Source organism: Myotis myotis, unplaced genomic scaffold (assembly GCF_014108235.1).
Source record: "Myotis myotis isolate mMyoMyo1 unplaced genomic scaffold, mMyoMyo1.p scaffold_m19_p_2, whole genome shotgun sequence".
In the NCBI taxonomy this organism is placed as follows: domain Eukaryota; kingdom Metazoa; phylum Chordata; class Mammalia; order Chiroptera; family Vespertilionidae; genus Myotis; species Myotis myotis.
The window spans coordinates 116,950,873-116,977,352 of record NW_023416324.1 but is presented as its reverse complement, the minus strand read 5'-3'; the positions used below and the strand labels follow the sequence as shown (position 1 = coordinate 116,977,352).

The 26,480-nt window shown below is 38.5% G+C and overlaps 1 protein-coding gene and 1 pseudogene across 10 annotated transcripts in view; one reads left to right on the top strand and one right to left on the bottom strand.

Annotated features, from left to right (window-relative positions):
* ROBO2 (roundabout guidance receptor 2) overlaps positions 1–26,480 on the bottom strand; it is a 1,562,785-nt gene that overhangs the window by 1,486,623 nt on the left and 49,682 nt on the right. The window lies entirely within an intron of this gene.
* Positions 17,675–24,609, top strand: LOC118677562 (annotated as a pseudogene).

Genomic DNA, 26,480 nt, shown 5'->3' with positions numbered 1-26,480 from the left:
AATCTCTTTTAGAGTTTGTTCATAAAGAAAACAACAGAGTAGCATTCTGGCTGACAATGGAACAGCCAATAAGTTGAGAGGAAAAATAAAGCAAAGCAAATCTCATTCATTTATGGAATATAATGAACAACATAAACTGATGAACAAAAAAAGATCCAGAGACAGAGAAGCATCGATCAGACCATCAAACCTCAGAGGGAAGGTAGGGGAGGGTGGGGGTAAGGGGGAGAGATCAACCAAAGGACTTGTATGCATGCATATAAGCCTAACCAATGGACACAGACACCAGGTGGGTGAGGGCATGAGTGGGGGCAGGGGGGCCATGGGGGATAAGGACACAGATGTAATACCTTAATCAATAAAGAAAGAAAGAAAATAAAAAAATTGAAAAGTTAGAGAAAATTAAGCATCAGATGATGCAAATTAATTGCAATTTACACAGTACATTGTACTCCCTATTAGAATTGATAGTTTTTTAAAAAGATACTGTAAAAGGGGAACGTATTATTAAGCCCGATAATCTACAAAAGTTTAGAAATTCTTAAAGAAACGCGATGTATAGGCCTCAAGATATTCTCCATTGTTTGCTCATCTCCCCCAAAGTTTTTGGTGAAGTGATGCAACATTCTATTTTGTATATGAACAATCAGACATTTCCCATTAATAAAATTACTCACTATCACAAAAATAGTAAAACAAATAATAAAAATTCAGGCAGAATTTAAAAGGAATTAATGAATAATAGCCTTATAAGTTAGTCAGGAAATGTGTGATGAAGAAAGGATCCCCTAACAACTACTTTGCAATTTAACTAATGTAAACATACATACATATATATTGACACTATTATTTGACAGGAATTATTCTGTTTTAGAAATACAGCTTTAAACAAGAAGCACTTGTTTTCATGAAACTCATATCTAGTGCAGAGAGACATATTGTAAACAATTAAATAAATCGATGAAAAAATATCTCAGAAAGAAATGAATGCTACAAATAAAGTAAAAATAGGGAAAAGTGGTTGAGATTTATTGGTTTAATTAGGTCATACTTTATTTTATTTTTTAAAATATATTTTATTGATTTTTACAGAGAGGAAGGGAGAGGGATAGAGAGTTAGAAACATTGATGAGAGATAAACATCAATCAGCTGCCTCCAGCACACCCCCTACTGGGGATGTTCCCACAACCAAGGTACATGCCCTTGACTGGAATCAAACCTGGGACGCTTCAGTCTGTAGGCCAATGCTCTATCCACTGAGCCAAACCAGTTAGGGCTAATTAGGTCATACTTTAGATTGAGAAGTCAGAGAAGGAGTTTCTGAGATGTCAAGCCAATTGAAACTATATGAGGTCAAGATAGAGTCATCAAGTAGTATTTTAGGCACAGGACATGGTAAATGGAAAGACCTAATGAAAAATAAAGCTTGAAGCAATAGTAAAAATTGATTCAGAAAATCTTAGCAGGGATCAAAACTTGAATTTTATTTTAGTGTATGCGAAGCTACTGGAGGGATTTACTCTGAGGTGAGATCTGATTTGATATATATTATTAAAAAGTTATTCTGTTTCAGCTCTGACTGAGGTTGGAATATAAGTTAGAAGATTAAGGGCACAGTCCAGATGAAAGACAATGATGTCTTGGGCTAAGAAATTTAAATGAAGTGTCAGAAGAAAACATCTATAATAATAAAAGTGTAATATGCTAGTTAGACCGAACGTCCTCCAGACATCCTTCAGGATGACCTTCCAGATAAAGCTGGGGCTGCAAGGGAAGCCCCGGTCCCAGGTGCCAGAGGGAAGCCAGTGCCAGCAGCCAAGGGAAGGAAGGCCTACTCTTCCACGAATTTCATGCATCGGGCCTCTAGTTTTTACTATAATAAAGAATAAAGTGTTTGAAACATCCCTTAAGCACTTTAAAAGCATCCCTAACACATGTACTGTAGATGTGCTAATTACAGATCATTCTGAGCTTTTGATTAATATTGACTCCCTAAGGAATTTTATTAAGAAAATAGTTGTATTATTAAAACAAATTGATTTTCTGTTAGGCATAGGGGTTAGTTCTTTTTACAAGCAAATATATCAAATATAAGAGAAAGACCATGTAATGAACATTATCTATTACAGTTACCTAGACATCATCAGAGTCCTGGAAACTAGGAGAAAAACTTATTGGGAGCATGATGTGAAATTACAATTACCTGTCCTTACTTTATCTTTAGTAATACTTAAGAACCTTATAATGATGTTGATTATGATAATGAATGATGAATATGCTGTTGTAGTAACTTTACCAAGTGCTACCCATTCTGGTTTAAAGTGTTAAGCATCTTAATTTTTGAATTGTTTTCTATTAGTAGTGATAGATTTAGGCCAATTCATCTATCACTTCATTATAGTTTCTGTTGCGCTAAATGGCAAGGAGCTTTGTGTTAGGAGTTCAAGATGAGACCAAGGAGTAGAAGCATAAATTTAAAGGAGACCAGGATCCTGATTGTGTGTGTGTGTGTGTGTGTGTGTGTGTGTGTGTGTGTCCATGTACACATGCGAGTTTGCAGGTGAGACAAAAGGGAAAGAGGCTATAGAGATTTCACCAAGTGCTACCCATTCATACTATTTCTTCACCTACTTGTATCATTCAATCAGAATGAGACAGATCACATAGATTGCAAGCATATCTTCAACCCAAGGCCAAATATATTTAGTGTAATTTCTATTCAAATTTTGGATTTTTTTTTTAAAGAAACAACTAAATAAAGGTAGGTAATGTGTCATGTCCTGATCCGCCTTGTATTGTAATCTGGAGAAGGGCAAGAAAGCATCAGCATACAAAAGAGTGACTGGCACAATAAATATCTGTTAAAAAGTTAACAGAATCAGCCCTCAGGCAAAAGAGAAGGAAGACTAGGGTGGTTGAAAGGGAACTAACCCAGTCTGGTTGCATACTAAAATCTCTTGCTAGCAACAACTGAAAAGAAAGAAAAACCACTCAACAATAAAAATAATTTTTAAAAAAGAAAGAAAAATCATAACCACTGGATTTTGCTGTTGGAGGTGGAAGGAGTTTTAGAGATAAAATAGACAGGTTTAGGGAATCTTAGAGAATAAAGAGAGTTCATGGGGGAGGAATGCATATGTGAAGGACAGGGGTATCTCTGGCCTGAGGATTCAAAGCATTTATAAAGTAGATCAAAAGCAGCCCTGACCTAAGCATCTTGGAGATGCCAAAATGCTTATTTTACTTGTACAAAGGATAGAAAAATGCCACAGGATAAGGGGGCAGGAAGACATACATTCACAGAGGATAAAGGAAAATCACAGGATGATGGGAAAAAGGAAACGATTTTCACAGAGAACAGAGGAATGTTTCAAGATAAGGGGGGAGAGAAAGAGAGGGGGACCAGGTGGGCTTTGGCCTTTGAAACTGATATTACATAACAAAATAACCAATGAGGAGAGCATGGGGGCCCTAAATTAATGAAAGGTCCAATTAGAAAGGGTCAGGTTCAAACAAAGAACTGCAGCATATATAAAGTGGAGACAAAGGGACATGAGGCAGGATTTTTTTATTTTTCCCAGAACAGGTTTTTCCCATTTGGGGGTCCCTCCCCAGGGGATCCCCTTTGGGATACCCTTGCCCACCTGGAGTTTGTATATGCTTCCAATAAACTTCTACATTTTTATTAAATAAATCTGTTAGTCCAAGATGAATTTATTCTTCATCTTTGTCAAACAGGAACCCTTGAGAAGAATTCTGTACCCCAAAACCCCACATTTCACAGGGATTATGGATCAGACACCATAAATGAAGTCTATTATTTCTTCAAACTATGATTCGTGGGTAACAATCACAAAGTTTTAGATCTGGAATATGCTTGAAGCAATACATTTAACACATGTACCATCCTTTACAAATTAGAAAACTGTAGTCTAGAGAGGTTATTAACCTTACCAAAGCTAACACAGCTGGTTAGTGATACCTAGACCTCTTGACTTCAAATTAATAAAATACTGTTTAAGCTACTATCAGCAACCTTATAATCAATAAAATAAGGCATCTATAATATTTACTTTCTTATATAGTGTGCTTATTGAGGCATTTAACTTATTTTGTAATTTTATAAATATAAAATACTCACATACATTAAAAGAGAATAAATATCTTTGATTTTTAGCAAATAGTGAAGAGTAATTTAAAAAGATCAAATGGATTTACCAGTTCGGCTGAGTGGATAGAGTGCCAGCCTGCAGGCTGAGTGGCCCCAGGTTCCATTCCAGTCAAGGGCACATGCCCAGGTTGTGGGCTTGATCCCCAATAGGGGGTGTGCAGAAGGCAGCCAATCAATAATTCTCTCTCATCATTGATGTTTCTATCTCTCTCTCCCTCTCCCTTCCATCCTGAAATCAATAAAAAATATTAAATAAATAAAATAAAATGATCAAAAGTCTACACTAAACAGTAATAATTATAACACCAAGTCTTTTTTTAAGTCGTAGGCTTTTAATTTGTCTATTTTACTCTTTTTAAATGTTATGAATTGGCAGCCTTTCCATATAAAGTCAGTTTACTTATATTAGCCTATATACTTCCTTTGTATTTGTTTTGAATTTCAAAATAGAATGGTAAATTTCTTACGGAGATATTAATTTAGGAATTAGGATCCTATTATGTTAGGTATACAAAGGTTATGCATTTCTCTTACTATATTTCTGATATGAGATTAGAGATTGAACTAAAATGTTTAATTAATTAAGTGGTCTTAAGTAATTATTAATTTTTAGGTATTTTACCAAAATTATCATCATGGCAATTTTCAAAAATGTTGCTTTCTAAAAAAAATACATTCTGCCTTCCTTTTTTACCCACTTTATCCACATTTTTTATTTGCAATTGTATTATATATCTATTTGCATTTCTAGATACAAATATAATGAAAATTTCCCCTCCTGTAGAACAGTTTAGATCTCCATGAATAGAAAACACTTAGGTACAGCCATGGCTACATTGGGGTGAATAGTAAGTTCTGTCATTTACTCAGCAATGCCTCACTGAAACTGTGCTCCATGTTGGGAAATCTTAAAGCTGGAAAAGCACACGTGGCACCCAAAAGGCCTTCAGAAATCTTCCGTAAGCAGTGCTGCTCACCCACCACACTCAAGGAAGCAGATCACACTGTGTTGGCTGGATGATACTGCATATCACTCAAGTGCATTGTCAGGGCTCACTTCTATTTACAGTCTGCGAGGCTCCTTTATTAAGATTAATTCTAGAATTTATTAAAGCAACACATGTTTTCAACATATCAATACAGTATATGAAAAAAAGTGTTATTGCGTCCTTATTTCTGTTGAGGTGGGTCAGCTCTACTATATTGACTTAACCAGAAAGGACTTATTTGCCCCTCAAGATAAAAAGAGTTGTGTCTGCTGAACCGGTTTGGCTCAGTGGATAGAGCGTCAGCCTGCGGACTCAAGGGTCCCGGGTTCGATTCCTGTCAAGGGCATGTACCTTGGTTGCGTGCACATCCCCGGTGCGGGGTGTGCAGGAGGCAACTGATCGATCTCTCTCATCGATGTTTCTGACTCTCTATCCCTCTCCCTTCTTCTCTGTAAAAAATCAATAAAAATATATTTAAAAAAAAAAAAGAGTTGTGTCTCTGGCCAGGTGAGTCAATTGGTTGGAGTGAAATTCTGCACAACAAATGTTGTGGTTCAATTCTTGATTGGGGTGCCTATGAGAGGCAATCAATTGGTGTTTCTCTCTCACATCGATGTTTCTCTCTTTCTCCCTACCTCTATCTCTAAAAATCAATAAACACATATCCTCAGTGAGTCTTAGAGGAAGCAGTTTAGACCTGGTAGAGGAGCTTCACAGTGTCATCACAGTGGCTCTTTTTTGCTTTTAACCTCACTCTCCATGGAGTTCAGTACTTATCCTCCTGCTCACAAGACAGTTGCTCTATTTCCAAGCATTGGAAAACACAAGGGCAAACAGCAGAAAGCAGATTCTAGCCAACTCTTTCTCCCTCCAAAACCTTGCTCAAAAATTAAAAATGGAACTTCCATTTGACCCACTGATCCCACTTCCAGGAATATATCCTAAGAAACCAGAAACACCAATCAGAAATATATGCACCCCCATGTTCATAAAAGTGCAATTTACAATAGCTAAGATTTTGAAACATCCCAAGTGCCCATCAGCAGATGAGTGGATAAAAAAGCTGTGGTACATTTACACCATGGGATACTATGAAGTTGTAAAAAAGAAAGAACTCTTAGCCATTGAGACAGCATGGAGGTGAATATTATGCTAAGCAAAATAAGCCAGTCAGAGAAATATAAGTATCACATGATCTCACTCATACGTGGAACCTAATGAACAAAAACTGATGAATAAAATAGATCCAGAAATATAGAACCATGGAATAGACTGATGAATTTCAGAGGGTAGGTAGGGGAGGGTAGGGTGGGTAGGGAGCTATTAACCAGGGAATTTATATGCATACTAGAGGCCCAAAGCATGACATTTATGCATGGGTAGGATCTCTAGGCCTGGCCTGTGATCAGGGCTGAACTTCCTGGGCTGCCTGCAGCCAGCCCCGCCCCCCACTGCCATCATTCACCCTCTGTGTGTGGGGCAACTGGTGGGGTGATTGGGGCCCCACTCACACCCGCCTTGGCCTGGCACCCACCCCTGGTTCCCCGTTCCCCAGAAGGTGATCGGAGCCTGCCAGCTGGGGGGAGGGATCAAGAGTTTGGTGGGCAGGTCCTGATTGGGACCTGCGGGCTGGGGGCAGCTCCTGTGTTGAGCGTCTTCCCCCTGGTGCTCAGTACACATCATAGCGACTAGTCGTTCAGCTGTCCAGTCGATTTTCATATTATGCTTTTACTAGTGTGTGTATAGATAGATAGATAGATAGATAGATAGATAGATAGATAGATAGATAGATAGATAGAGATATGCATAGCCCATGGACACAGACATAGAGTGGTGAAGACCTGGGAGGGGCAGGTTGGGTGGAGGGGTCAATAGAAAAACAAACAAACAAAGGGGATATCTGTAATGCTTTCAGCAATAAAGATAAAACAAAAACAAAACAAAAAGACTTTTGCACGAAGGCTCACCAAGTGACATCAACCTGTATCTTGTTTTCTAGAACTGGATCGTGTGACTATGCCTAGTTTAAAAAATGTTTAAGAAGGTGAGCACTTAATGCCAACTTGAAAAAAATAAAATCCCTAAGTAAAGGGAAATGGGGCAAATGATATTGATAGACAATTAGAATTTGCTGCCCCTTCCTCATTAGGAAATGTTTGTTTAAAAGGTTGTTAACTAAACCTTTGTTATAGAAATTTTTAATATTCCAACACATATAGTGCTTAGCAGACTTTTTCAAATCAAAAGTCAAGTATTTTACCCAGGACTCCCTAATGTTTTCCTTTCTCCTTTTCTTTATGTTTAGAGGCAAGGGCACCCCCACATCTAAAATAAAACTACTCAACAATCATAATGATTTCAATGTGGGGAGCAGGAATACATATTGGTGGAATGAAGAAAGGAACCCTTTATGTTTTCTCCATTTGGGTCAATACAGGGTGGGCAAAAGTAAGTTTACAGATGTTCCTATGGAAAATATGATAATTAATGAATAATTAATAATATAAAAATAAACTCAGTTTCACATCTCAAAACTGTAAACTTACTTTTGCTCCACCCCTGTGTTATTAAGCCTAAAAACAGGAGAAGATTCTAATCATGGCCAATCACATGGTTGGGTCAACTTCAGAAGTATTCAGCTTCTCATCTGGAAGCTAAGTAGTTCCTGTGTGAGTGACAGAATGTGCAAGCTCCATCCCAGTTACACACAGGCAACTTCATACAGAACTATGCTGGTCAGAAGTGGGGGTTAACCATAGCAAACTTCTCAACCAACTCAGTCAAACATGGGTAGCCATAGATTCATGAGCAGCATGCTTTGCACTTGCATGAAATTGAAAGTGGAGCTTACTATATGTAACATGTTTCTAGGCCACCTTCAGACTGAATATAAAGTCATAATTTTAGATAGAGATCTTTCTGTTTATAATATGCTGGCTTCTCAATATATTTCTTTGTGAAAGGTGCAGATTTTCAGGAGTTACTAGCATTAATATGCCAATGTATCTTTACCAGTGTGTTGATGATATTTTATAGAAAAGTCTCATTATATATAACATATTAAGGAAGATGGCTGAGGAGTGTCATTAAAGTCATTCAGAACTGAGTTTAATTTTTGATGTGGCTACTTCAGTCAGTGCAAGCTTGATATCTCAGTTTTCTCATTTTTAGAGTGGCATAAAAACACTTGCCTCGTATGATTGTTTTGAAGCTTGAATAAAATAATAAACATAAAAGCTTGAAGCAATGCTGGCATAGATTACATGCTCAATAAATGGTTGCTAGTATTAATAAACTAAACCGAATGGAAATAAGAAATGGCTGTCTTCCAGGATTTATCTATAGTCAGAAGAAATTAAAGTTTGGAAAATGATATTAAGTATTATATTTCACATCATTCTTTTTAATGGTTTCTAAGTGTCCTGAATAAAGTCAGATGAGCAATTGAAAATACATGGTTGTATTTTATTCACAACTATGTCATAAAAGTATGTATTATCAAGGCAAAACTAATTACTTTATTAGACACCCCCCCAAAAAAAATAAATAAAAGTAGTTAGAAAATAAGGGAAGAAGATGGTTATCAATGAGTATTATCAAAGGAAACATGAAAACCAAAGAAAAGTACATAATGGGGGAAATATCTTTCTTATGATATAAGCTTTGCTTAGGACAAAGTGATGTGAGCCTGAGAAATCTAAGAGTAAGGCATTTGTGTGCATCTTACCATTGTGCATATCAAGAAGAGGGTTATGTGTGTGAACAGTAGAAATCTTCAGAAAGTATTTGATGCTATAAAACAAACAACCATTTATGCTTTCAGCTTTACTTGTATTTGCTATTATAGGACCATAATAATATGAAACACCTAACAGGAGACAACATAATAGGCGTTGGTAATTCATAGCAAGAAACACCCTTACACAAATGAAACTCATTCCCTATTACATTTCAGATGAAAGTATCTTTCAATTTTAAAGCATTATTGCTAGCTAAAAAGGCTCATCCAATATTTAGAAAGCAACAATTTTTATCTGAAATAAACTGCAAATGCTAAAGCCTATTGTCTGAATCTAAGAGTTTCATGATTTTGAGGAATATATATTGGACAAATGTAATTACTCATTGTAGATTCCTCTGTTGTCTCTTTCCAGATAACTATAATTTGAATCTAAAGGAAAGCTAAGTAACTTATTTTTTTTTCAGTTGGAATAGATGATTATCATAATATGCTCTATTTATAATATAATTAGGCATATAAATATATATTTATTATAATTTCTATGGCAAAGATGAATTAAGAACTTGTCCCCTGCTTTCTAGAAGCTATATTTTAGTGAGAGAGTGAGTCTGAATATTATGTTAGTATTGACATCTTCTATACTAATAATAGCATAAGGCTGTCATGACCGGTTGGACAACCAAACACCTGGGTCACGGCAGCGGCAGCAGGAGTCAGGCCTGGGTCCTGGAGGCAGTGGTGGCGGCAAGAGTAGGCCTGGGTCCATCACCAATTAGCAGGCACCTCAGGGTGAGGACCATCACCTCAGCCAGAACTCAAGATGTTCACGTGGCCTGGCCTGGCCCCTCCTCAGAGGCAGCCCCTTTCCTCCATGTTCACTTCAGAGGACAGACAGGGATGCCTAAGAGGTTGGGGTCATGGTGCCCCATCCCTACCCTACTCCCCTGGCCTCCTTCACCTGTGGCTCCCACAGAAGGGTAGGTATGAGAGCCCTTCCCCTGCTACCTCTCACCACTGTCTCCAGTCATCCCTCAGCACACAGGAATATAGGCTTTCAAACTTGCCCTACTCACTTCCTGTCACCCCCTTCCAGGGCCTCTGCTCTGGATGGGGCCTTTGGAATCCAGGGCTCTGGGGTTTTACAACAGAGCTGGGGAGGAAAGGGTAAACAGCACAGAAGATGGAAGATATGGTCACCCACCTCTGACTCAGCTTGGCCAATTAGTTCAGCCTCAGGACATGGCACTCAGACGGATCCCTACTTCCCCAGCAACAGCTCTAGGGCCTCGGCCCCAGTACCAACCTCCTCTCTCCCTTAGCCCTCCCCATACTGGTGCTTGCTACAGCTCCGTGTGCCTTACTTAACCACCCCTTCCTTCCCTGTTCTTACAAAGGAGGCTGAATCTTTGTATGTTATATTCATATAAATTTTGTAACACTTTAGAAAAACAAACAAACAAAAAACGATGATCAAGAGAATGCCACAGTCAACGTCCAGAGAGTCCGGCTCAGGAGAATGGAGAGAAGGGAGAATTCCGTAAATTGGCAGATGCGAAGATATTTCTGAGTGACTGCCTGGCGTGTGACAGTTGTGTGACCACAGAGGAAGGAGTCCAAGTTTCTCAGCAGAACACCAAGGACTTCTTCTGTGTTCTGAACCATTGCTTTGGTTTTAAGAATTCCCTGCTCTCCATCTGTTGGCTCCTTCCCTCTGAGGGGCACTGTCATCATCACATGGGTGCAACTGGAATATTGTATCTCGAGAGGATTGCCCCAATGTACGTATCCTTTTATCCAACTATGAAAAAATCCCAAAGAATAAGAATGGACACAGACTACTGTCCTTTAGGCTTAAAAAAACAACAACAACCCAGAAGTGTCCTGCAAAGAGCTGTCTTAGTTCTGTCCATGTGCCTCAGAGAGATTGGATGAGGAAATGGCCCAGGTTGGCCCTGACTTTACCCACTTATGTTACTCTTGAAGGTGTCTTTGCCACAATATGAATAAACTGCCACCTTTTGGAATAAGGGCTCATACCAAAGTCTGCATTCCTGACTTTTCTTGAAACAGATCTATGTTCTGCAGCTGTGGCCACCGTCCTGAGACCAGGTCCTGTCTGGGAATCAGGGGGTACTGGAGTGGAGGCCCCTTCCCTGTGCCCTTTTACATTCAGGAATTGACCTGAACTCCTCACTTTGGGGGAGGCCTACAAGGTTGACATGTGTCACAGATAGAAGGATGAAGAGGCAGACAACCGGCTTGGTCTCTCCCTGGGTGGGGTCAGGCAGATGAAGGCCAGCCAGCTTGCCCCACAATTGGGAAAGATAGCGTCCTCTGTGTCCACCTCCCACCCCGTGGACCCGGCTACTCCCCTCAGCTCCGGGCAGCCCTCTGCGTTCTATGACAGCGTGCTCTGCCCTCACATGCTGCTTGCCCTAAATGAGAAGGAAGAGATCAGTTGGCCCACAGACAACTATACAGAAAGATAAGGCTCACAGCTGGCGAGCACAGTGGTGGTAGCGGAAGCCTCTCCTGCCTCCATGGCAGCGGTGCGCCCGGTGGTAAGGAGCAGTGAGCAGGCAGGCGGACATCCCCTGAGGGGTCCCAGACTGTGAGAGGGTGCAAGTCAGGCTGAGGGACCCCTGCTCCAGTGCAAGAATTTCATGCACTGGGCCTCTAGTAAGTACTATAATGAAGGAATAAAACATGGGAAACTAGAATAGAAGAAAGAGCACATTCCTTAGGTATTCACAGGATTAGACAGGTAAAACAGGTTGAAGATTTTCAGATTACTACAGTTTATTACCTGGAAGAATAAGAGACCAAGTAAGAAGAGACAATCTAGAAGGCAGTGCCTTTTGGGAGTGGGGAAGAAGAAATAAAATCTCCAGAGTTATGGCAGTGTAAAACCCCAGTAAGGAGGAGACTCTTGGGTAGACAAAGCAGATGCCTACTAGTGGAGGGAAGAATGTGGTTATGTATAACTAGTCTCTAGGGGAGGTGGGCTGTTGTACAATCCATTTGCAGACCTTTGACATAAGCCTCAGGAAATCTTATAGCTACAGACGAGAAACACTTTTCATCCTAAACACTGAATTTACAGAACATTGGTAAAATAAACTATAAAGGGTTATTTCATCAAATAACCAACTAAAATATATGGGGAAACATGAATTTTTCCATTGTTTACCTTTTACTTCTTTGTATTTTAATTTTATGTATTTTTTTATTTGGATATGATTCATGTACAATTTGTTTCATTTGGATGTTTTAAATTTATTCAAAATGCATTTTTAATATTTATATTTTCTAATTATATAGTTTGATTATATAAATAGAATTACATTTGTTTACTGATATTATATCCTGCAACCTTGATAAATTCACTCATTAACTCTAGTTTAATTTTTAGATAGGTCCCATTGAGAGTTTTTTAATCGCTACTATGTCATACATAAATAAAGACTGTTTTACTTCAGTTAATAAATGTTTTATTCAATGAGTTTTGCCAATTGTACACATGTAGCAATCATGCAAGGTAAAATAAATAAATTTTTCATCACTCCAGAGAATTTCATTTTGCAACCTTCTGGTCAATGTCATCACTCCTGAGGCACTAATTATTCAGATTTGCATTACTGTATATTTGTTTTGTCTGTTTTTGGAATTTATATAAATCATACAACATGTCTTCTTTTGATTCTGCTGTATTTTGCTTAACATTATGTTTTGGGGATTCATATATGTTGTTGCATATTTTAGGAATTAATGTATTTTGAGTTGCTGAGCAGTATTCCACCACAACTTGCTCATTTTCCTATTGACAGATATTTGGGTTGTTTCCAGTTAGGGGCTATCATAAATAAGTTACTACCTACAGATAGAATCACCTGGTCATAAGGTAAATATAGATACTTGATTTATAAAAGATTGCAAACAGTCTTCCAAAGTAGATACACTTTTATACTTCTTGTCAGCAATGTATGAGCTTCCTAGTAGTTTTGTACCCTCTCCACTGTCAGCAGATAAAAAAATGGATGTCATTGTGGCTTTAATTTTCATTGTCCTCATGATTAAAAATATTGAGCAATTTTTCATACATTTGTTGGCCATTTTATACCTCACTTGTGAAATGTCTGCTCAAGTTTTTTAACCTTTTTCTTTCTAATTGAAATGTACACCCTTTTTTTTTTTTTAAAAAAAAAAGGATTTATAGGAGTTTTATGTGTTTTGAATGAGTGCTTTATTAGATCTACATATTCCTAATAATTTCCCCTAATATGTAACTTACATTTTTTAATGTTGTTTAGATGAGAACAAACTTAAAGTTTTAATAAACTCCTATTTATCATTGTTTTCTTTTATGGTTACTAATCTTTCAATTCAATCAAGAAATCTTTGACTACCCCAAGGTAATATGTATATATTTCTGTGTTTTCTTCTAGAAACTTTCTGGGGCTAGCTTTTGGATTATATCCATGGCCAATTGGAAGTTACTTTTTTGCAAAAAGGGTGAGGAACAATCAAACTTCATGTTTTTATGTAGAAATTTATTTTATTTAGCACCATCTGTTAAAAGACTTTCGCTCATTGAATCGATTTGGTGCCTTGGTCAAAATCAATTGACTAGCTATGCATAGGTCTAATTCTGAACTCTCCATCTGTTGCATTGATCTTCACATTCCTACTGCTGTAGCTTTAGTAGAACTGTTGAAATCAGGTAGTGCAGGTCTTCCAAATGTTTCTATACTTTGAAAATTGCTTCTCCAGGTAAATTTTAGAATAAGGTTATCCATTTCTTTAAAAACTCCAACTGGGATTTTGATTGGTATTCTGTTCAACTCATATATCCATTTATGGAGAATGTGCATTTAACAATATTGATTCTTCTAATCCATTACTATTTAAATCTCCGTTTGTTTCCATTTCACATAATTTTTCAGTCACTTTTGTTAAATTGAATCTTACGGATTTAGGTAATTAAAATTATTGTCTATTAAATATAGAATATAACACTGAAGCCATGTGATTTCTAACATAATGATCAGATTTAGATATATGTTTTACATAATTAAATTTCTTGCAATGTATTGAGTCTTCCTTTATAGATAATAATATGACCTATCTGGGTGAACAATGCCTACGGTGTTAAAGAATGTGCATTCTGCAGATGTAGAATGGGGTGCTATGTAAATGCCAACAAAGTCAAGCTGATATTTATTTATTTATTTATTTATTTATTTATTTATTTATTTATGGTCTACTTGTTCTACCCATTACTAGAGAGGTGTGTTAAAATCTCCAACTACGATTATGGTTGTGTCTATTTTTTTCCATTATTTCTCCCAACTTTAATTTCATGTTATTGAAATTTTATCATAAACAAATATACTTTGAATTGTTATCACTTCTTGATGACTTGATCCTTTTATCATTATGATGTGCTTCTCTTTTCTCTGGTAGTATGTATTCTGTTTGAAGTATATCTTATTTGAAATTCATATACTAGTAGCCACAATGGCTTTATTATACTCAGTGTTGTATGATACACTTTTTCACTAATTTAAACCCCTTTATATATTTACAGTACAATTTTATTACACAGCACATAGCTAAATCTTGCTGTTTTACCTAATCTAGCATTTCTCTCTTAATTAAAATATTTATTCCAGTTCTACCTAGTGCAATTATTGATATTTAGATCTGTCATTTTATGTCTTTGTTTTCTATTTATTCCACATATTCTTTACTTTTCTGTTTCTCCTTTCCTGTTACAATTTGGATGACACAAATATTTTGAGGGTTTTTTCTTTCACATTTTGGCTATAATCTGTTGTGTTTTTTATGTGTTATTTTAGAAAGCACAATATGTATCTTTAATTTATCACAATACACCTTTGACTATTTTTATACTACATTATAAAACAACAGTACACTTCCATTTATCCTGTTCCATCCCTGTGCACAATAAGTCTTATATTTTACCTCTCCTTATGCAATAAATGACACAGCTCATTGTATTCTAAGCAAGGACACATCCTTCTCTTGTCAGGCTGCTGTTAATGTCAGGGGCAAATCAGTCTAATCTGGAGTTATACTATATCTGTGCTCTGCTGCAGCTGTAGCTAGATTCCACTAAGCTCCAAATATTACTTCTAAAACTAAGATGAACCTCTGAATAATATCCTTTGCATAAAATACACTTAAGGTCACTAAAATTTTTTTCAGCTCCCAAATTCACTTAAATGTTACCTAATAATTGAGCAAGAAAAACCCACAGGAGACACTTTTTATGTTAATGTGCTTTCATTTTAGTAATTTTTATTTAACTTTCTATTTACCCAATCATATTAGATTGCTATGCAGGTATTCTGAGTGAAGAAACATAATCCCAATGACAGTCTTAGATAATTGTACCATACATAAATGTTAATGAGGAAGTGAATGTATGCATTAGAATATTAGCAAAATAAAACACTTAAGAGGATGCATTCTAGAATCAGTCAGTTTCTATCCTGATATTCACAATTTGATCTCAGACAACTTCCTTAATACCTTCCAAGCCTTGGCTGCCCCAGCTGAAAATGAGGATTATTGGTACCTATTCCATAGTGTCAGCTTAATAATTAAATCATTTACTAATACCAAACACTATTAAAATGTTAGCTTTTATCAGGCAGTGTGACTTATATATAACCTGCTTGTGCTAATTTAATCTTCTTTATTATCTATTCATAATTAATATTATGCATCTAGTATATTGCCACATTTTTAAAAGACCAAAATAGTTTAGTTATAACTTCAATACCCAAAATATGATAACTTACTTAAATAAGTTAGAAACCACATCACATTCTTAGCCAGAGAGTAGTCAAATAACATAACATCACCAGCAAACATACAACCTATTATGCACTCACATACACATGCCTTGTTAGTATAGCACATTCAAATGTCTAACAAAATATCTCATTTGATCCTATCAGCACTGAAAAATAGGGAAGCTAAATTTATAAAATTATTTTTAAATGAATAAATGAAAGCAAATCATAATTTACCAAAAATCTCATGAGAAATCCATGGCAGATATCAGACATGTAAACAGACATCTCTGCTGAGAAGTCTCCTTTCTCCTAATTACACCCAGCAGTTTTTCCTATATGAAAAAAAACAATTTTCCTTCATAATTTATTACATTTCTTAAGACTTCTCTAAAAATATCATTTGCCTAGAATGTGTGACAGTGATTGGTGCCACTAAAAATTTATCACTTTCAGATTATTTTTTTCACTTTATATTAGAATGGAAATTAGGGTTTAATATATTACTGGTTTTATATATAACTCCCCACAAATAAAGCAGTAATAAATTATTGTACAGTAATAATAAGCAACTGAGAGCTCTAAGTAATCATAAATAGTAATGACTATCTTCACTGTTAGTATTTGAATAATAATTTATAAAAACATAATGAAGTTCTAATGAATCAAAAGTACAGTATCAAAATAGTTATTTTGGTAAGGAAATACTTCAGCAAAAGTAGAAGTTATTGTTTCAAATTTTATAAAAGCATCCCCCAAATGTTTTTTGTTATTTTTTTTTTAATTTATGAAAACGTTATGTGAATGTATCCAAAATTTTGGACATATTCTTACAAAGAACAGAAAAAAGAAACAGCTGGGGTTCAAAACATTTAAAAGCATATTTTAACATACATGAACTGCTCAGTTTTTGTCAAGTATTATAATGGTTCTCTGTTTAAAAATTAGTTACTTGTAAAATGAAGCTACTGAATTCTTTATAATCATGTGTCTTGAATAGAGTATGCTTATTCATTATGATTTAAAATGCTTCATCTACGTTGAGTTTTAAAACAAGTAGAGAAACAGATGTCAGACATCTAATGTTGCTATTCTCAATCAGAGATCATTTTTAGTTTAACTGTTCCTCCTCTCTGACTGTAATAAATGTGCTTTCACATGCATTTCTGGTCCCAAGAACTGCAACCCCTGGAAAATGTGAAGCAAGCTGAGATTTGCAAATGCCCCAGACATTGTTATGCAAAGAAAGTCTCTGTCTCTTCTAAAAGTAAGAATTTAGGTGTTAATTAGAAGTTTGTATGAGAGTTCTCTAACTTCTACGAAAATACAATCTCTTAGAAGAACTCTTCCTGAAGCCATCAAATAAATGCAATAAGGAGCTCTTCTAAAACTGTTTGAAAAACATAAAAGAGACATAGACATTCTTTTTGGTTTTTATTCCCATGTTTGATATATACATTTCAAGAATTGAAATGATACCATTGTAATTAGTTAATTATTAATAATAGGACATGAGTAAAGGGAAGTCCAGACATTATAGGCATGTCAGTTAAGCAGCTTCACCAGGAAGCTGCAACTTTGCACTCCCGCAGGGAATCACCAGCTTATTTCCTGCAAAACACTGAGGGAAAGGATCCAACAAAGGAAAGATGGATGCATGCCCAGTAAAGTTGGGCTGACATAGGGAAGGTACTGGTCTGTCAGTCACACCTGAGAACAGAAATAATTGACCAGAATGGGCATGTCCACTGCAAGACCATGGAAATATGGAAACACATAATCTCCTAAATAAAGGAGTGATCTCTCTTGTGCTCTTGAATCTCTCTTGGTTTCCTTGCATTCACCTCTATAGCCTATGGCCATGAGGACCCCACAGGCAATGGATTATCGTACTGCAGCAGGGAAACATAAGCAAAGATAGGCTGATGCTGCACTGGACCCAGCTCCAACATGGAAAGGAAACTCTGGACTCTGTCTCGGATTTTAGCTTTATTGAAGCCCCAGCTTCACTTCTCCAATTGCAGGACAAAGGGAAATGAAACTTTTGGTATAATTCCATGGAAATAAAGCCTTCTATTGTATCTAATCTTCCCATGTGAGTGTCAGGTAATTCCTTTTTTGGGGATATTACAAGAAATCCACTCCCACTCACAGCCTGAGAGGCAAGACCCTCTCCCTCCATTAACAAATGAAAGGGATAATCTTTATTATCTGCAAACACCCTTTGATATCTGTGTTAATTCAACTAAGGTAAAGAACAGGGGTCCAGTAAATATAAAAAAATGTTAGGTAATATAGTGGGTATGGCTGAATGTGCAGTGTAGTTTTTAAATTCTTCAGGCAGATTCCAAGAAACTTTCTTTCTACTGATTTACCGCAACTATTTTCTAACCCACATGCAATAAATGGGATATTAACATGTAAATAGTGTTTTCTTAATTCTTTCAAGTTTCTCATTTTTTACAAAAAATGTATTTTCTCACTCCTGATTAGCACCTAAAATACTGTTCTTATAACTATACAAAACCATACCTAACATAAAACATTACATAAGACTATTCCACTCTCAGCATCTGCAAGGGAATTTAGTTACTGAGAAGATAGAAATATCATATCAAGATAGTCCTGCCTATAACATCTGCATGAAACGGGATCCAAAGCAATCCTATCTAATAAAAGAGAAACATGGTAATTAGTGTATGACCGCTACCCTTCCCATTGGCTAATCAGGGCGATATGCAAATTAACTGCCAGCCAAGATGGCGGCCGGCAGCCAGGCAGCTTAAAGTGAACATGAGGCTTGCTTGCTTCAGTGATGGAGGACTCCAACGTTCCCCGCCTGCTGCTGCCGGCCTCTGAGCTGCAACTCTAAGCAACTATGATACAAATATAGAAGCTAAACAAAACCCCAGAAACCTGTTTTAGTCGCCAGGCTTCAGCCAGCAGGATCGCAACATTGTTTCAAATACAGAAGGTAAACAAAGGCCAGAAACCTCCTTTCAGCAGCGGAGGCCTAAGAACTGGAGCCTCAGAGCGAAAGCTGCCCCAGAATTAAAAAAGAAAAGAAAAAAAGGAGCGGTTGGGAGCTTCAGTCACCCGTCAGCCTGAAAACAGCCCCCAGCCCCTCACCCAGACTGGCCAGGCACCCCAGTGGGGACCCCCACCCTGAAGGGTGTGTGACCAGCTACAAACAGCCATCATCCCCTCATCCAGGCTGGCCAGGCACCCCAGTGGGGATCCCCATCCTGATCCAGGACACCCTTCAGGGTAAACCAGCCGGCCCCCACCTGTGCACCAGGCCTCTATCCTATATAGTAAAAGTGTAATATGCCTCCTAGCACCGGGATCAGCATGACAGGGGGCAGCGCCCAAACCCCCTGATCGCCCTGCGGCTCTGTGTGTGACAGGGGGCGGGGCCAAAACCTCCCTATCTGCCTTGCTCTGTTCGTGACAGGGGAAGGTGCCCCAACCCCCCCTGATCAGCCCTGCTCTGTGCCTGATAGGGGGGAGCTCCCCAACCACCTGATTGCCCTGTGGTTCTGTGTGTGACAGGGTGCGGCACCTCAACCCCCCCCCCCCCCCCACGGGCCCTGCTCTATGTGTGACGGGGTAGAGCTATAACCTCCCCATCGGACCTGCCCTGAGTGTGACAGGGTGCGGCGCCCCAACTCGCTGATCCTCCCTGCTCTGTGTGTGACAGGGGGCGGTGCCCCAACTCTCCTATCGGCCCTACTCTGTGAGTGACAGGGGGGAGCTCCCCAACCCCCTGATCAGCCCTGCTTTGTGCGTGACAGGGGGGAGCTCCCCAACCCCCTGATCGACCCTGCTCTGTGCGTGACAGGGTACGGAGCCCCAACTCCCCTGATGGGCCCTGCTCTGTGAGTGACAGTGGGCAGTGCCCCAACCCCCTGATTGGCCCTGCTCTGTGCATGACAGGGGGTGGCGCCGCAACCTCCCCATCAACCCTGCCTTGAGTGTGACAGGGGATGGTGCCCCAACCCCCCAATCAGCCCTACACTGAGCGTGACTGAGGGTGGCATCGCAACCTCCCGATCCGCCCTGCTCTGTGCATGACAGGGGGCAGCACCCCAACTCCCCAATCAGCCCTGCTCTGAGCCCGACCAGGGGCTGCACCTAGGGATTGGGCCTGCCCTCTGCCCCCCGGGAGCAGGCCTAAGCCAGCAGGTCGTTACCTCCCGAGGGGTCCCAGACTGCGAGAGGGCACAGGCCGGGCTGAGGGACCCCCCCCACCCCCACGAGTGCACAAATTTTTGTGCACCGGGCCTCTAGTCTTTTATAATAAAGGCCTAGTGCATTTTTTTTTATTTTAACCTAGCTTGTATTTATGTGCATTTATATAAATTCATGTAATTTATGCAAAGTCCACCAGATAACCACATGCTGAGAGTGACTGTTGATCTCACTCATTCATGGATAATAGAGACCATTATAAACTTTTGAACAATAATAGATACAGAGGCAGAGCTGCCTCAAACAGATTGTCAAACTGCAGCGGGAAGGCCGGGGAGGGTTGGGGGGCAGGAGGGAGGGGGATAAGAGATCAACCAAAGGACTTGTATGCATGCATATAAGCATAACCAATGGACATAAGACACTGGGGGATAGGGGAAGCTAGGGGATGTCAAGGGCGGGGGGAAAAAAATGGACACATATTTAATACCCTTTGTAATACTTTAAGCAATAAAAAAGAAAAAAAAAGAAATAGGAAGCAAAAAAAAAACAAACAGAAAAAAAAAAGAAGCATATTTCAGGAGAGAAAAAGGCATGCTTTTGAATTCAAATATTGTTTTATATTTGCCAAGTTGTTCTACAGCTTTCTTGTATAACCTCTTATTGAAAGCCACATGTGCCTTCTAACAATGGGGTAATATAATTTTTAATTATTTAGTTATAGCGATCTCTGGCAGACAAACTAGAGGGCAGCCTAGAATCAGGTTGAAGCATGTGAGAGGCACAGTTTATTTATAACATATTTATGAGAAACTCAGTAGTAAAACTCAGCCCAATAAAGGACCAAAGTCAGTGTCTTTGCAATCCACAGTATATGTTACATATAAAGGCCACTTCAGCAATCATTCATGAACACAAGAGAAAGACCCAAGTTTTCAAATCTACTTTTTAAAAAGTCATTTAGTAAGGTGATAGCCATAAATAATCCTATATAATAAAAGCCTAATATGCTAAGTGTCCAGTCGTCCAGTGACAGGTCAACTATTCAACCAAAGTGTAATATGCTAATGAGATGCTAAGGCCGCTCAACCACTCGCTATGATGTGCACTGACCACCAGGGGGCAGACGGTCTAACTGGTAGGTTAGCTTGCTGCTGGGGCCCAGCAGATCAGGACTGAGCAAGATGGGCTGGACATGCCCTGGAGCCCTACTGCAGTCTCTCCTCCACCCCGATCGTGCATTGGTGGGGTCCCACAGCCTGGCTTGCACCCTCTCGAAATACGGGACCCCTCGGGGGATGCTGGAGAACCAGTTTCGGCCCAATCCCACAGGCCACTCCACTAGGGAGGGTGCCAGACACAGGACTCATAGCTGGTGAGCGCTGCTGTGGCCGTGCGAGCCTCTCCTGATAGGGACTGATTGGGCACGAGCCCATAGCAGGCACAGTGGGTCCAGGATAAGTGAGAGTGTCAAGTAGGAGCTGCAGGTGGCGTTGGACTGCAGGTTTTGGCCTGATCCTTTCAGGCCACCCAGAGGGACCCCATCCATGCACAAATTCATGCACCAGGCCTCTAGTATACTAAATAAACTAGTTTAACTCATTTGAATCAAAATTTGAATAGGAAATTAAACATTAAACTGTAATCATATAAATAACTCCATATAATTATTCCAGATCTAAGAAAAAATATTTTCAACTTGTTTTATCAAAAATTTCATCTAAAGTTTAACTAGGATTCCACCCCAAATAAAACAAAAGTTCACATTAGAATGAACACAAGCAAAGGCAGAAAGCAGAGGAATGGAAAAATACCAATACGAACAAGACGTGTGCCTAACTTACCTCACTGAAAATTCTAATAGCTACTTCAACAACCTGAGGAGGTAGTTTTCTCTCAAGATGAAAGCATAGCCATATCTTTAATTCTGCAGACATTGGATAATCTATCAATATAGTTCAAGAGATTAATACACACTCTTAACTTTATGAGCAAAATTAGTCTACAGGTAATGAAATACTTCAATTTACTAGGTTGACAAATATAGCATATCCTTATAAGTTCAGCATAATGATTGCAAATGAGATATAATAAATTTTTAAAATACATTATTTTAACACTTTGTATATGATTATTAATATGGTGTTTGATAAAATATAGATATAGCATTATGTAATTATTAAAATTTATTAAACATAAGCTATATCCCAAGCACTTTGATTACATTTGTGAATCAGACTTCACAACAAACCTGTGAGATTGCTAGCAGTACCCCCTTTAAAAATTGAAGAAACTGAGAGCCTTATAAGTTAAATAATTTAATCAAAGTAACATAGCTAATATTAGGTAAATGGGTCTCCCTACATACCCATGCGGTGGTATGTATGTATGTATGTATGCATATTTATAACAACATGGAAAACAATAAAGGCATAATATAGAAACATAAGTCTGTGAAATATTGGTATTCCTAGTTTATATACTAAAGCACCCAAAAGATTATAATGTGGAGGCATGTAATGGAAACAATTCATAAATGTGTTACATAGAGGAAGGTGCCTTCTACATCAGAATCCTAATGGAGTTAAAGAACATAAAATAAAGATTAAGATTTAACAGCCCCATTCCATGTATAGTGAATCAAAATATCCAAAGGGCAGGCCCAATACATTGTAGAATTCATCAGGTGGTTCTGACGTTCAATCTAGTTGGTGAACCACTTGAGCCAAAAGTCTCAAAAGTCTGCTAGTTTCTCTATTTATTATATTCTGTGAGGCTATTATATTGATCTTCAACTTGGGTAAAATTAAGAATAGGAAAATAATTCTATTTTCAAGTTATCTTTTGGGAGAATAATGTGCAAAAGTTATGAAGGTAGGGGATTATTTACCATTACCATAAAAAGCCAAAATTTAGGGCTCTTGACATATATATTGTGATTTATATATTACTTTCTTTTTTCGCCTTTAGATAATATAGAAATGAATCCCATGACTGCTATTCAGCCACATGTGATATTAGTACAATTATGTAAAATTTCTATACCTCATTTCTTTACCTATCAAAGAGAACTCATATTACACATATCATTATTTTATTGTGACGATTGAGGAAAAATTCTTGTAAATATGCTTTGTAAAATTGAAAGGCCTATGCAATAACAAATAATGTTATAATTATTGATTTATAATAAAACTAGTGGCTCAGTGCACGAATTCATGCATGGGTGGGGGCCCTCGGCCTGGCCGGCGACCAGGGCCAATCAGGCTGAGAGAGCACACTGACCACCAGGGGACAGCTCCTGCATTGAGTGTCTGCCCCCTGGTGGTCAGTGCGCATCATAGCGATCGGTTGTTCGGTCCTTTGGTCACTTAGGTTTTTATATATATAGATAATAACATTAAAATATATACCATTTTATTCATATTTCTAGGACACATTCTTATATGCCTAAATCATCTCCTTTGGTCTTATAAGGTTATAAGGGGACTAAGATAAGAATGCAGGCTTCTTCTGATAACAATAATATAATTTATTTTCATAAATCAATTTGTATAAAATTAAACAACAAAAAAAGATAGTGAGGCCCATGTTCCTACTGTGCAGCCAGCCCTGGATGTCCACCCACACTGACCCTCACCGAGGTGAGGGTCAAGTGCAAGGCAGCAGTTGCCTGGGAGGCTGAAAACCTCTCTCCATAAAGGAGGTAGAGGTGGCACCCCCAAAGGCTCATGAAGTTCGAATTATTACCACTGCAGTGTGCCACACTGATGCCTAGACCCTGAGTGGGGCTGATCCTGAAGGGAGTTTTCCCGTGATCCTGGGACACGAAGGTACTGGAATTGTGGAAAGTGTTGGCGTAGGAGTTACTAAAATGAAAGCAGGTGATACAGTCATCTCACTTTACATCCCTCAATGTGGAGAATGCAAATTTTGGCTAATTCCTAAAACAAACCTTTGCCAAAAGAGCCACTCAAGGGAAAGGTTTAATGCCAAATGGCACTAGCAGCTTTACTTGCAAGGAAAAGACAGTTTACATTACATGGGAACCAGCACATTCTCTGAATACACAGTTGTGGCTAATATCTCTGTTGCTAAAATGGATCCTTTAGCACCTTTGGATAAAGTCTGCCTCCTGGGTTGTGGCATTTTCACTGCCTATGGTGCTGCTGTGAACACTGCCAAGTGGAGCCTGGCTCTACTTGTGCTGTCTTTGGCCTAGGAGGAGTTGATCGGTGGTTATTGTGGGCTGTAAAGTGGCCGGTGTGTCCCGGATCATTGGTGTGGATATCAATAAAGATAAATTTGCAAAGGCCAAAGAGTTTGGAGCCTTCGAATGTATCAGCCCCTAGGACTTAAGTAAACCCATCCAGGAAGTGCTCATTGAGATGAGCGATGGGGGAGAAGATGCTCCTTTGCGTGTGTTGGTAATGTGAAGGCCATGAGAGCTGTGCTGAAGGCCTGCCTCAGATCGCCACTCGGCCCTTTCAGCTCCTCTTAGGAGGCACGTGGAAAGGCACCGCCTTCGGAGGATGGGAAGGTGTAGAAGTGTCCCGAAGTTAGTGTCTGAATATATGTCCAAAAAGATAAAAGTTGATGAATTTGTGACCCACAATCTTTCTTTCGATGAAATTAACAAAGCCTTTGAACTGCTGCATGCAGGAAAGAGCATCCGGACTGTTGTGAAATTTTAAATTCAAAAAAAGAAAATGCGTCCATCCTTATAACTGAATCATGTGAGCTCAGTGGAGCAGCCAGGCAAGCTGGGAGAAGCTCTAACAAGTTCACAGACTCTTAGATGTTTGGTAACCCACTCCAGGGAATAATGTTTTCTGTATAATTAATATGTCTAATTAAGGACAAGGCTAATATAGTCATAAATCTGTTTTCTGGACTTTTCTTCTCATGAATAATTGCTAGCTCCTTAAGGAAATTTTTAACAAAATAAAAGTAATTTCTGAAGAAAATAAAAAAGATGGTGAATGCTATCTCATCAGTGTTCCTATTTGCTTAACTTAAGTCTTGCCTTATTTCTCTTTGGCTTTGGAAAGCAAGTCATTATTTGCTAAACTTTTCATATTTATCCATATCTTAAATATCTGGTAAAACATAAACTTCCATTAAAATAGTTAATACTATCAGAATTCCATGGTCTCTATCAACTTCCAAATCATTAAATATCATATTTTAAGATTGTTATTTATATGGAACATTATCAAATAGGTAAGAAGAAAAGACAATTTGAATTTATAAAGCAAACAAACTGAGCACTGCTGGTATAAGTCATACTATAAAATATCACACAGTTTATGACGCAAATAGAGAATGCTTTCTTCAACAAGAAAACTTCAGTTATTACTGCAAATATATTTCAAAGTACAAAGCCTGGATATCCACTAAGAAAAATGTGATGTTCCCTATGTGTTAAAAAGAAGAAGAAGCAAGAATTGATCAATTGTGGAAAACAAATATAAACAATCTACTTATATAAAAATCATGGGTGGTGTTCATCACAACCAGAACAGAACCGTGAACAAGCGGAAGGAAGTCAGAGGTTGACTTGGCAACGGCAGCGCCCTCCCCCAAGCTGTTTCCCGGAGCTGTTTTTTGTAAGGGCAGGGTTTGAGGCAGGAACCTGCCCTCAGAGCTTAGAGGCTGATCTTTCACCAGCCAGGGGTGAACCTGAGTGGGGGCAGCTGAAAGGCTTAGAAAAGACAGATAAGAGAATGAAAGCCGGATCTCAGTGGGACGCTGCTTCTCTGAGAGACAGCGACCATGCCCATAGCCATCCCTTTATTTTATAGCAGATGCTACTAGGCAAAGTAAGGGCGTGACCAAGACGTTTACAACATTCTCCTGGGTTTCAATCCTACTCAACTACATGCACCTGAACTCTATCAAGCCTACAATATTCAGGCACGTGGGGCCGGACCATAGGTTCAAGCTTACAACTCAGCTATTGGCTATAATTGTGCTGGGAGGGCCCTGCCCTCCAAGCTGGGACTTGCATGTAGCAATGAGAAGACTGTGCCCTCTCATCAGTCCAAGGTTTGAAACTGTCCAAAACACTGTAGCAGCTCCCCACAATAAAGTTTTAATTCTGTTTCTTTGTTACTAATGTCGTGGCCCCATCCCATAACAAAGAAACAATTTCCAGAGGATGAGGCCCAGGAATCAGGATTTTAAAAAGATTCCCAGGTGATTCTAATGTGCAGCCAAGGTTGAGAAACACTGCTATAGATAATATTAAAAATATATCTAAACATGCAATTCTTTGTCCAAAAAATGAGCATGTTCAAAAATTAAATGAAGAAAATTTGGATATACTCGATGGAGATTTTCACACATATCTGAGTGATGATTCCATTGATTCCACAGGTGATGCTGAAAAGGAAAAATTTCCCATCAAATTTCTTAATAGTATTACTCCTTCAGGAATGCGGTGTCATAAATTAAAATTGAAAGTCGGTGCAATCATCATGCTATTGAGAAATCTCAATAATAAATGGGGTCTTTGTAATGGTACCAGATTTATTATCAAAAGTGTTTGCATCACTGTTGTTTT